The 13,681-nt window shown below is 32.3% G+C and overlaps 1 long non-coding RNA gene across 5 annotated transcripts in view; it reads right to left on the bottom strand.

The window, feature by feature from the left end:
* Window positions 1–12,232, bottom strand: part of LOC111755785 (uncharacterized) — a 276,523-nt gene extending 264,291 nt beyond the window's left edge. For 4 of the 5 annotated variants that reach the window (XR_010041951.1, XR_010041952.1, XR_010041953.1 and 1 more), the window contains exon 1: window positions 12,122–12,232. This is a non-coding gene — a long non-coding RNA (uncharacterized LOC111755785). The remainder of the gene's footprint in view (window positions 1–12,121) is intronic. The other variant, XR_010041954.1, reaches the window with a different exon arrangement.
* Window positions 12,233–13,681: the final 1,449 nt, after the last annotated feature.

Here is a 13,681-nt window from a genome sequence, read left to right as displayed (position 1 = left end):
AAATTTATGTGGCCAATAAGCACATGAAAAGATACTCAACATTACTAGTCATTAATGAAATGCAAATCAAAAGCATAATGAGAAACCATTAGAATGATGATTATCAAAAGACAACAACAATAAAAAACACAAACAAAGTGGTAAGGATGTTGTGCTTTGCTGGTGGGAAATGTTAAACAGTCCAGACACTAGGAAGAGTATAGCAGTACCTCAAAACACCACGAGGTTAGAATTAAGATGGCATTTGCAATGCTACTTCTGGGTATATACTTCAAAGAATTGAAAATAGGAGCTCAAATAGAAATTTCAACATTGATGGTCACAGCAACATCATTTACAACATCCAAAAGGTAGATGCAGTCCAAGAGTCCATCTCTGGATGACTAAATAAATAAAACAGTATGTACAGACAGTGGAATGTTATTTAGTTATTGAAAGAGTTTTGCCCTAGAATAAATTATAGGACATTATGGTAGTGGAAGGCCAAATTGGGGATATTTACCCTGGGGTCACTTCCTTTTCCCCCTATTACAACTTCCTTTTTCCTTTCCCAGTGCACACGAAAAGATGCTAAATACCCTGGAACAGAATGCTAAAAAGCTAAAATGGAAAACTTTGTGAAATGTGTATTTTATCATTAAGAATTTGATTTGAAAAACAGCATAAAGTTTGGAGTCAAATCGTCAAGGCTTTCACTCTCATATCCCTGTAAAACAAGTAACTTGGCCTCCTGTAATTTTTTTGCCTTTATTCTCTCAGTCTGTAAAACGTGATTTATTAGAGTGTCTACAATATAAGGTGGTAGGGAAGCGTATATGAGGTAACCAAAGGAAAATCCTAGTACATAATGAATGTACAAAACATTTAGTTATCATTAGTATTGTTATTATTTCCTTTGAAAAAGATAGTAAACACTCCTGATATCAAGGAAAAATATCTCTACCTGCACTCCCCAAAGAAAGTTTTTAAAAAAATATATTACTAAATACCGATAGACTCCCTTAGGTATTCATACCAAAGATGAACCTCTGATTCACTACCAGAGGTTGCCTTTCCAACACAGAATATAAATTAGTATTGATCCCTTCCTATTCTTGAGTAAGCCTCCTTAAAGCAAAGATATGCATTTATAGACAGCTGGCTAAGGAATTATCTTGAAAAGAACATAATTCACATTGCTATATTTCAAAGCCAGGGGAATCATAAGATATTTCCCACACTATTATGTTACTGTAACCAACCTATAGAGTTAGCCACAGAGTACAAAACCACGTAATTGTCTGGAACATCACCATCTATAGAAAGATTTGGAATTATAGATAGTGAAATCCCTGCACTCCAGAGGCTGCTATCTAGGTCTCTCCAAATCTGTGAAGTGGACTGATGCATAAAGGTCATAGAGACCACCAGTAATAAATTTGGGTCCAGAGAAGATTGGTAACCTCCTATTACACTTAAAGGATATATCTAATGATGCTGTTAGTTTTGAGTTTTGGCAGCAGGAGACAAGAGGCATCTGATAATTCTTTCCATTTTAAATGAAACTGTCTTAAAATAAAAGCCTCTGCTCAAAAAAATTGCTATAATCATTCTTAAGTAGAAGGAGTGATTTCTGGAATTTACAGCATTTTTCCTAAACTTTTCTTAGGATGATTTCTTTTAAAACCCTGGGCTAATGCTGGCTTCTGAGATAACTTTTGATGGAAGTGAGAGTATATTAATTTAAGGGATCATTTCTCTAACAGTTTGGGTGACTATTCCCCCTAGATATATTTTTTCAGGACTCACAGCCTCAAGCTTCATAATTCCATTAAATCAGTGCACAGCTGGGCAGTTCTTTCTTTGCTCACATTACAGTGATCCTCAGGGAATTTATGTAAATCTATGGAAATTCATTTTAAAGGCGATGTTCAGAAAGGAATGATGCATCTTCATTAAGTAAATGATTATATCTACAAACAAGCTAACAAAAAAAAAAAACATGGTGAAGAGCTGAATTAAACTTTCCATCAGGAAAACTAAACCGTTCACTTTCTCCTGTGACTTTATCTAAATAGCACCAACCTAAGTAATACCAAAACTATAAAAAAGAATTCTTTTTGGAGAAGTTTGAATCAATCCCCAGGAAAGAGTAGCAGATATTTCATTGCAGGGCCCTCCCTCCCAGCCCTCTACATGATTCTGCTTTAGCAATGATACAGGAAAGAACCGGTAGTCATCATTCATGGATTCTCAGGAAAGATCTCGAAGTGACCCCCTTTAGGCCTGTAAAAGAAACACCAAGTCAACCCTGAGAATCTAGTAAGACCAGATTCCAAAAATTAATGACGGAATATTGTGTGCCAAAAAGAGGTCAGGCTTCATAATTAGACTTATCTGTATTCCAATCGTAGCTTCTCCTTCTTCTTGCTGAGCAAATAAGCTAGGCTTCAGAGTCTTGACTTTTAAGTCTGTAAATTGGGGCTAATTCTTGATGGTGTTAAGAGTTTCTCACAAGATAAACTACGTAAAGTTTTTTAGCCCAAGATTCACACTGTAGAGTCCTTCACCTGGACCCAAGCATGAAGTCTAAGCAAGATCTAGGCTATAGAAACCAAGACCTAGGTGAGAGGAAAAAGAAGGAATTTCGCTTAAAAGTGTTGGGTTTTTAAACAACTATGATACCTTTCCACCTAGGATATCTTCTCCCCTTTCCCAGGGCTGAGCCAACAAGGTAATTCATGTTGACACTGACTTCAGTACCACACCTCCTTCTCTTCACGTTTACTCTTTTTGGTAGAAGTCCTCTCACAACTCAAAACTCTACACATAAGTTATATATACGCTCTAAAGTCAGAATTAAGACTGAAGTTCTTAGGTTATCAAAAATATGTATGAAATTTCTTTAGGAAGATGTTACGCTACAACAGTCTCTTAGTAAGGCCACCATAGATCATTGTCCATCCATTCTTGAAACAAATCAATGATTCTTCAGCTAATTACAGGTGAACCAGCTGATTTGAACATGAGGCCCACGCTCTCTCAAAAAAAAAAAAAAACAACACACATACGTATATATGGCTAGTGTTTCATTTAATTAAATGTTTATAATCCGGAAGAGATAAGTAAAAGGAAAAAACAGACTCCTGTCTCCACATGCTGAGTGAAATTACTGGCTGAGTCAGTGAATCGGCAGTCTTTGGTTGGCGCCCTTTCCTGTTCACTCTTCTCTTGAAAAATGTGGAGTACCTTAGGTCAACATGGCCATATCCCTCAATATAGGATATGATATGGGCAGATATTGTACTTAAGTACCACAGAAAGCAGATCTTGATGTAAGGATTTAAGAGATACTATTTTTACTAAGGGAGTCAAAGTGACACCTACATATAGATGACTACCTATAAGCCTAGGACTTGGGAAGCTGACTTAGGAAGAATACAAATTCAAGGCCAGCCTGTCTATATGATGAGACACTGTTGCAAAAAATAAAAATAAAATAAACAAAGACAGAGTGTAAAAAGGAACTAAGATAAAGAGGAAGCTGACTGGAGAAGGTGCTGGTGCACTAGTTAACACAAATTTAGACTGCTCTGTGTCATAGGACTGAACTATGAAAAGCCACATCCACTGTAGAAGCTGAGGAGATAGAATTACTTATTTTTCTTATAGACATTAGTCAAAAGTTTACTGTCCTGGCACTGAATTCCTCTAAATTTATAGACTGTTGCTGTTTGTGTCTGGATATCCCCACAAAGCCTCAAGCATCATGAGGAAGGGTGCTTTTCAAAGGTTGCTGAATCTAGAGTTTATGACTGATTCATGATCTAATGCTGGTGAAGTCCTTGCCTATGGCAGGCAGCCTGCATACAATGTAAGGGAGAGAGAGAGCCTTGCTCTCCCCTCCTCTCTTGTTGCTTTGGGTATTTTTCACTGCAGTTGCCACTCTGCCATGACACCATGCCTTAGAGGCAGCCATTATGGACTGAAGCCTCTGCAGATCACGAGCTGAATAAACCTTTCCCCCTTTTTACTTTGGGTGTTGGGCATTTTGTCTCAGTCATGAGAGAAAAGTAACTAAGACACAGATTGTGGATTTGTGGATACAAAGGAAGATATTTAAACCTCAAAGTCAACAGGAAACTACAGATTGGGAAGTGAGAGGCAAATGAAATGACCTTAAATAAGGCACTGCCACTTCTACCTAAGTGCAGTCTCATGCAAAGCTGGCCACTGCCATAGCAGATGAAATAAGACACATGAAGCTAATTGGTGTAGAAGAGGGTTTGGATACAAAAGCAATAATGGACATAGCTCGTTCATTTTATGACCCTTAGCTACTAACTGGAATAAAATAATAATAAACTGTTTCTATGTATTAGAAAATAACATTAAGCCATTCAGATTATATTCTTGGATTCCTGATAGTAATAATGACAGCATTAGCATTATTATTGGCATGTGGATTTCTCACCTTCTATTCCATAAATGCCACAAGTGCTTAGTCTCTGAGAAAATAGCTTCCTTTTGCAGATCCTACTCCTCATTTACTTCAGCCCTTTTTGCCATCATATTTTTATTATAAAATAGCCTATAAACTGCTTTTCTTAATCTTAGTCTCTTCTTACACCTATTCATCTGTGTCATAATTGCTATTTTTATGTAGTAGCTTTCACATTTTTTCTTCTACAAGAAAAGGAGTAACTTTTACTTTGGAAGTCAATATAACATTAGGTTTTTTCCCTTCCCCATAAATTCATCAATATTAAGTTCATTCAATATTTTATGCTATTTTTCCCATAGAATCTCATCTTGAAGTCTTCTTTTTTTAAACACAATTTCTGGACTTCCAATTTGATTCCTACTTGAAATCTAACAACTCTGTGTTACTAAGACTATTACGACAACAAAAGAAAATGGTTTGAAGAGTAAAATGTAGGGGCTGGGGATTTAGCTCAGCGGCATAAGCACCTGCCTTGCAAGCAGGTAGTTGTGAGTTCGATCCCTGGTACCAATAAAAAAAAAAGAGTAAAATATAAAGTACATTTGTGTTCAGACATATGGAAATTTTCCTCAAAATAATTGAAAATTTGAGAAATTTTTTATAAAATACAGTGTATACCTCTCCACAAATTTGGATTAAAGAATCTGAAACTACAAATTTTGGCTAAATGTCTTGATAGTGAGCAAAATGATTCAGGTTACCAGCAATTCTTGAATTCAAATGAAATAAATTAAATTCTTTCTAAAGAGAGGCATTTTTAATCTCAACTACAAGGATTATCCCAGATTATAAATTCATCATAAAAGTTTACTTAACATACAAGTCAATCCACCATGAATATAAATTAGAAATACACAAACACATTTAGGTCCTAAATAACTTCAAATTGTAGAATTATCAGATACAAAATGTCTAATAAAATATTTGAGAAATAAACTAATTGAAAAAATCAAGCAACTGCTTTAAATGTAGAAATTTTAGGACAGATAATGTAACTATGAAAATAAATATAATTGATATAATAAATTAACAGAAAAATCCTGAGTTGATTAGCAGCTTAGTTAGAGCTGAAGAAGGAATTGGAAAATTGTTTTTGTTTTTTTATCGGTACTGGGGATCGAACTCATGACTACCTGCTCGCAAGGCAAGTGCTTATGCCACTGAGCTAAATCCCCAGCCCCAGGAATTGGGAAATTAGAAGATTTATCTAAAGAAATTACAGAATAAATCAGAGAGGAGATGCAGCATGTGAAAGAGAGATGATAACTCTGAGATCTCAGAAAGAACAAATATGGAGAGTGAATGAGAGGAAATACCCCAAACTTTGTATCTGAGAATCACTGAGAATCAAAGAAAGTTTCTGGAGAGACGTGAAAGATACTGAGATGTATATACATTTAAAAAAAAAAAAAGCAGAATGCCACAATGGAAAAAACAACAACAACAAAAACCTAAGAGAGAAGAAATCACTTGTAAAAACTAACAGTCTAGAAGCAGACTTTTCAATACCACATCAGAAGCCAAGCACAATGAAATAATTTTTTTAAGAAATTATTGAGGAAATAATTTAAGTACTTTCTTTAAGAAATTATTTAAAGAAAATAACTGTTAATCTACAACTGTGTAACTAGAAAAATTTTGTTAAGATTGAGAGTGAATTGAAAATATTTCAAATATTTTCATACAAAATCTGAAATGCAAACAAAATAATTTCACAATAAATTTTGTAAAGCATAATTCAATAAGAAAAATGAGAGAGTCCAGAAGACCTAACCAAAAAAGTAGACAGAAATTGGTAAATATGTAGATTAATTTAAATAAACTTTATCATGTAATAGTTAAATGTCTACTTTGAGAAATTAAGTAAAATGACAGTTTAATAATAGCATGAAATTATAGTTTTACAGAACATTTTTGTTTTTCAGAAAGGGGACGGTTGTGGTAAGTGATTATTTAAACTTAGACATGGTTATATTAGTGGATACCAAATATGTCGAGATTCAAAAAGAAAATACTGTGAAATATACACCTATTCAGGAAGAATGTAATATAGTGGAATATATAACTAATCAGGAAAGGAAGATAAATAGAATAAAAGTAGTGAAACTCCTGAAAAGTAAAGAAAGAAGAGAGGAAAGAAAAAGAGAAGAAAAGGAAAAAAGAGAAAAGAAACAAAAAATGGACAAACAAGACAGTAGGAACAAGGAAAACCACAAAAACATACATCAGGCAAATAATAACTCAAAAAAATTTAAGATGAATTCTTTTTATATTATATAATCTTTAATGTAAAAAATAAGTTATGATTACAATACAAGAAATGTAAAAATTAAAGTAGCAAATCATCAATAAGATATGACAATTAGACACAATGTGAAACTATAGGTTAGCTTGAATTATATAATGCAAAGCATTCATGTAATATAGAAAGAAGCACATTATTCTCGATTAATAGTTCAAACAGGAAAATAATCTTTAAAAATATGAAAAATTGAGATGAATAGTTTAATAAACATGTACAAATTGATTTGAGATAATAGGTACTGACATAAATGTACCGCATGTTACTCTCAAAAACACATAATTCAGTTAACAAAATAGAGTAAATTAAGTGATAAAGAAGCTGTCTCATTTATATGTATTAGTATATGTACAGTGGTTTATCTGTGTTCATATGTATACACTCCATTCCATATTTTCTAACTACAATGCAATTAAATGAAATCATTATTAAAGAGATAACCATTTAACTTCTCATGAAAATTTTCTAACATTCAGGAGTGGATGAAATAGCACATGAGTTATGAAGGTACTCTATAGTTAGCTTTAACAATTATTAAATCAATAGACAGTATTTCACATTTGTATACCTACTTTCATTCATGTAACAAATTCATCAATTAATATTTCAGAAATATTAATAAAAATTATGGCCATAATGCAATCATGTCTTTTTTAACAAATTCTTTTAACAAATATCCAGTCAGAATTCAAATTTGCCTGATGATATCATAGTTTTGTTTGTTTATTCAAATCAGGATGCAAACAATTGTCACACAGTGCAATTAATATGTCTCTTAGGTCACACGGAAATATATTATTAATCATCTACATGATTGGAATTTTGAAACCATGTTTCTACATAACTCACAGGTTGCAGTGGAAATAATAATTGGACAGTGAAACTACTTATAACTCAGTGAGCAGTAAATTACTAATGTGGTTAAAACTTTACAAGGTGACTAAAACAGTAATCTGAAAAATATTTTATATCTTAGTACTATATTAGAAGAAGAAATGATGACCATGATTCAAATATTCATTTTAAGAAGTTGAGGTATGAGAGGTCAACAGAATATTAGCAAAGAAAACAGAATTCTAAAACAAAGGAGAGAGCAGATTATTGAAATAGAAAGCTAAAATGTAATATAGAATCAGTATAACAATTAAAGATGGCCCCAAATTTTATTCTCATCCCAGTGGAAAGAGGGATCAACCTATTCTCCCTTGAATCTTATTTTGTGACATTTTGACAAAGATTATAGCAGAAAGGATGCTTTGCCAGTTCCATGTCTACAGAACCTGCAACTTCTTTCCATTTCTTGGAGCCCTGAATGCACTTAAGAAGCCTGATTACTTCTCTGTGGGAGGGACCCTGGTAGTGGGTCTGTGCTACACGTGTGTAGCTCAGCCCTATACATCAGTGTATGAGGAAAGCTATTTCGGACTCCAGGTCAGGCTACCATCAGCTAAGTGCCATCACGCAAACCCACATGAAACAAAAGCATGATCCAGGAACTCTACCTCAACTCCTGACTCACAAAATCCTGATATGTACGGATATAGTGGTTGTTTTTGGCTATGTTTTGAGGGTACTTTATCAGCAAAAGACCAAAAGACCAGAAATCAAAACCTTAATTAGTTCTTTGCCCTATTTAAAATTCTATTAGTCTTAAAAACACGTTATAAAAATTAAAACATATTTTAAATAAAAGGCTATAGATCAGACATTTAAAAGATTAAGATGTGTTGTGTACATGTATTAATTTCCCATGGTGAATGTAATCATTATGTACTGCCAACACATACTAAGAAAATTAATAAAACTACAAAGAATCATAAAACTCACACTCAAAACAAAATAGACATTCCTAGAAAAGTATAACACCAAACAAAGCTGGTTAGAAAAAAATCAAAAACTTGGGTAGACCTATAACTGCTAAGGAATTCAAGTCAGTAATTTAAATGATCTTTCGTTCCATCCCAAACAAAAAGCTGAACAAAAGTTTACACAGTATTACAGGCAATTCTACTATAATGCAATGAGCCACACTTCTCCAAAACAAATGACAACAAAAACACCCACTTTTTACAGGCAATTTTAACATAAATGAGCAAGCAACAGTTAAAATTTCTTTTCCAGAAAAAGGAAATAGAAGACTGTTCCAACCTCATTCCGTAAGGAAAATATGATCCTTATATCAAAACTTAAGCATATTATGAAATAGAAAACCTCCCTGGAGAATATAGACATAAAGATATTCAATAAAATATCATTAAATTAAACACAGCCATGTAGAAAATAGTATCAGGACTGTTCAACTTATGCAACAATGCAAGCAGTTTATCAACAGAATGTCTGCCAATGTAATGTATTCCACTAATTCCTTAAGAACAAAATATGAAAAATCATCTTACTAGATGAATGAAAAGGTGCTTCTTTTAATTGACGTTAAGTGGAATTGAATTAAATTCACATATGAAAAAATATTCAACATCTCAAGACTCAACAGGAATTTAAAAAGTACTATATTTTCTCTAACAGTTTGTTATCATTAAAATTTATGTTTATAGTCAGTAGTAGCATGCAAGTGGACAAATACGTCTCATTCTTAGAATGTTATCAACCAACATTTCTATCAGTTTATCAATATGCATTAAAACTCTTACAATACTTTGCATCCTTTGACCCCAGAATTCCACTTTTCAGGTTTTACAATGAGAAAATGTGTGTACATGTAATTTATACCTCAGTAAATTGTTTTCAACTGAGGAAAAATTTGACAGGTGTTCAAAGTTGTATGTATAAGAATGATTGTAGATAGATAGATACATAGATGTAGGTTTTAACTACATGTATTATGTGAGAAAGAAACTGGAAATTGAATAAGGTCTAAAAATAGCTAAATGATTAAATTATGACACTTCCAGGGAGTAGAATTTTATGTAATTTAAATTCAGATACACCTCTAATTATAAACACAGAAAAATACTTACACAATATTGTTTGAATAAGTTACAAAGCTGAGTGTGCTTTCATTTTTAAAATGCAATGCTTAACTTATACATAAGCTTAAAATTTTTGAGAAAGGGTATGTAGAAGATACAAAAACCAACGCAGCTCCATGGGCTTAAAGTTTTTAAAGATGTAGGGAGCTGATTTCTCTTATATCCTTTCAAACATGAGATTATCCTTTTATTTTATATTTGCTCAACTTTTCTACTTAATGTTTCAGCAATTATGTGGATTATTTATATGGTGAGAAAAATGGGCTGAGAGCAGTTGAGTGAACAAGATAGATAGAGAAAAAAGACAGAATGACAAATACCAGTTTATATTACTTCTACTAAGAAAATTTCTTTGGGAAAAAAGACCTTTGGAAAAATCTATGGTCTTTAGAAAAAATCCAAGGGCTCTATACTGTTCCTGGAATCCTCTCAGCTTTTATGAACACATTTTTGACAGCATTTTCATGATTTTCATAGTTATTTTACTTTTCTAAATAATGTCACTCAAGTAATGTTTTATAAATAGTCTTATATTACTTCTGTGTACCACGAATCTCAGCACACACACATTTCAAAATGTTGAGTGAATTTAATTGAATAGCTATCAGTAGCTTAATTTATAGCCACAAACTCAGAAAAAAAAGAGCAGATCTTGAGAGATGGATGGTACAAAATTACTGAGAATAGGCAGAGAAGTGATGTTGGACAAAAGCCATCAAGCAGGACCAAGACGATCTGATGTGTCAAAACAAGCAGTTGGTTGAGGTTTAAATTCTTCTACCAATTAACTTTGGGGAAGTTATTTAAACCTATCAGATCAGCTTAATGAATAAACAAAACTCCTATATTTATGATTCCTTGATCATCATAATTTTGCAGTAGAAGTTTTACCTCTGCTATTTTGAAAGGCTGCACTTAGATGGTAGAATTTAACAAAATGGCACCACGTGCCATTTAGAAAAGAACCAATGCAACTCCCTGGCTTACAGTTTTTACAGATGTAGCAAACTGATTTCTCTTATGCAGATTTTACTGTGTATGTTTAGAACCTTTTCATGTTGCTAAAGTTAGTACAAATCATCGAATTATATTCACATACATAGAAGCTTTTGCCAGTATAATGAAAAGATCTCATTAACTAATTAAATAGTCATGATGTCTATAATGAAAGAAATAATTTGTATTTTTATGTATTCTATAAAACACTGAACACTCAATTCTGTTTTTTGAAAGACTGTGCAAGATTTTGAATCTAGTATAAATGCTTGCACATCTTGTAACACAAAAATCAGTTGCATTTAACTTCTTACTCAGAAACATTCCCACAATTTGTACCTTTACATTTTCCCACAGTAAAAATATTTCTAAGACGGAAAATTATAGCTTCATTGAGGTTATCAAACATGGAAATGAGCTAATGAAGTTTTATGGCATGAAAAATTTTTGCTGGTTACTTTGGAGTGATTGTACACGTGGCTAGACGGACTACAAGACTTAGTTTTTTTTTTTACCATATATTGAAACTTGTTACCTTACATAAAATAAAAATTTTACAACTACATCATGTTTTCATTTTTACTTTAATTTCTAGCAGAGAAATTGATTAAATACCTTTTGAAATTCTAAAATATTCATACCTCCATTCTGAAACATAGTAAATAATAAAAATTAGTCTAATGGAAATAATGAATGAGTGATATAATTCCAATAGAAAGTTTCAGTATTTCTTTATAAAAAAGTATTGTTAGGTTTTTTAAAATCTTAAATTAAAAAACCATTTCACTTATTCAGTTATTTTCTAATGAAGATCAATAATTGCATGATAAAATTATAAAATATTTATTATATGTTTACAGTATAAGCATGAGAGACATCATACCCATTGCTAGATAGATTAATCTTTTACTTTTCAATATTCATAAAAACCTCTTTAATGAAGTATAGGCATATAGACACAGTGACATATTTACATGAGTTTCCTGTATTTTTACTAAGATTAAGATTGAGACGTCAGACATGTCCACTACTAATTTAAAAACTAAAAATAGGAAGTCTAGCTAGATGCTTTTAGATTCAAAGTGTCCTCTTTGTCTTATGAGCTAGCTAGTTACATATTGCACAGCATTATTAATTCCTTACTTTCCAAGTTATTTTTAGGGTGCTTCAGCTTACTGTGCTTTCTACCAATGTAAAATTGTAGCTTTTCTGGGTTTTTCTTTGCTATGCCCATCCCAGAGACAGGAGGTTTTTTGCTTCAAATTTTAGTGCACACATGTAAACACAATTACTCAAAACAAGGCAACAAGTGAGAGGCAGGGTTAAAATAAGAACTCAGGCAGACTGACTCACAATCCAGGATTCACCCCCTATAACTTGCTGTTTTTCTTTGTCCTCTTTGCTGTGAATCAAGGTACTTGTTCTTTAGCAGGGTGTTTCTGCTGCAAATCCAGTTGCTACTGCATTATGCAATGAAGTCAGAAGCCTGAGCTTGTGACATCAATATAGGTTGCTATGGTAACTCTTTCCATAAGTATTACAGGTTCAGTGTAGGCTCAAAAAAGAGGACTTCAGCAGAGTAGCAAAATAACCAGCATTATTATCCTAAATTACAGCAATGATTGATGCAAAGTGTTTCATAATTAGGTTCCTAAAATTTTTTCTTTTTTAATGTCATTATTGAAGCTGATTTCTCTAACATATATAAATATATTATTTTTTAAAAATTTCCTAATAGAAATAGCAATGTCATTGACCTTCTGATACAAAACATCCATGTGATCCACGCAGAAAAACATCTCATTGTACCTTAAATCAAAGTTATACATGACCTATTATGCATAAATTCACAATAGTATGATACCAATCTAGCTTTCTTATTACAGGAATTATAAAATGACCTCAAGAATTGTATATGTGAAAGTACTTTTAGGTCAGAAGCCTATATTTATCAAAGGAATAGTAAAGATTACTTTTTGATTACACAAGTTCATCACTATTTTCCTAAAATATTTTTTCCTGGGCCTCAATTCATACAGTTAAATATATCTCCCTGTATAGGAGATATTTAGGAAGAATTTTGCTTTAAATTCTTTACCTAAATTTTAAATCATGTGACAGAAGAATGAGACTGAACTTTCTTCCATAGACCTCTTGTTTTTATCATCTACCATCCTGAAAATGACAATAATAGTTCAGTCTTGCAAATATCCTTGAGCTAAGTGTTTGGGTTACAGCATTTTGGGCATTAGATATAAGATACCTAATGAAAAGCTCATGCATAAATTTAATCATAGCTTTAATGGCACAAATAATAATGAAAATACTGAGTATTAGACTGTATTAAACAGTATGTCATAGACTATATTAAACAATACTTATGATATTTCATTTAATCTTTAAAATTATAAAATTAGGGAGAGAGGTAGGTGTACCTGATTTTACATATAAAATTGAACCCTTAGGTATAAGGTGACTTGCTGGAATCATCTAGCTAGTTAGTAACAGCTGGCATTTGAACTTAGGACTGATTCCAAATTTATAATGTTTAAACAGAAATTAAGAGTAATTTTACAGTATTAAAAATTGAAAATTGAACGATAATCTTATTGAGCAAGAATTCCTTACCTTAGAATTCATCAGAACAGAGTACAAATGATAATTTTGTGGTGGACTTCAAAAACAATTTTGATGACTGACTTTTGTCTTTGTATAATATTTAGCAGTCTGAAACTATTGTTCTGGATGTATTTTTTCTTGTCCGATTAGAAATGAAAACATAAAATGGATAAAAGAAACTTCCATGAATGGTGTTGGGAAAACTTGATATCCACATTTTAAATAGTGAAAGTAGGTCCGTTTATTACTTACATCATACACAGAAATTAATTTAAAGTTAATTAGAGACTCAAA

Source organism: Cavia porcellus, unplaced genomic scaffold (assembly GCF_034190915.1).
Source record: "Cavia porcellus strain 051 isolate PalLab524CR breed Dunkin Hartley unplaced genomic scaffold, mCavPor4.1 scaffold_22, whole genome shotgun sequence".
Classification (NCBI taxonomy): domain Eukaryota; kingdom Metazoa; phylum Chordata; class Mammalia; order Rodentia; family Caviidae; genus Cavia; species Cavia porcellus.
The sequence above is the reverse complement of the archived record's forward strand: the minus strand, read 5'-3'. Positions and strand labels throughout refer to the sequence as shown.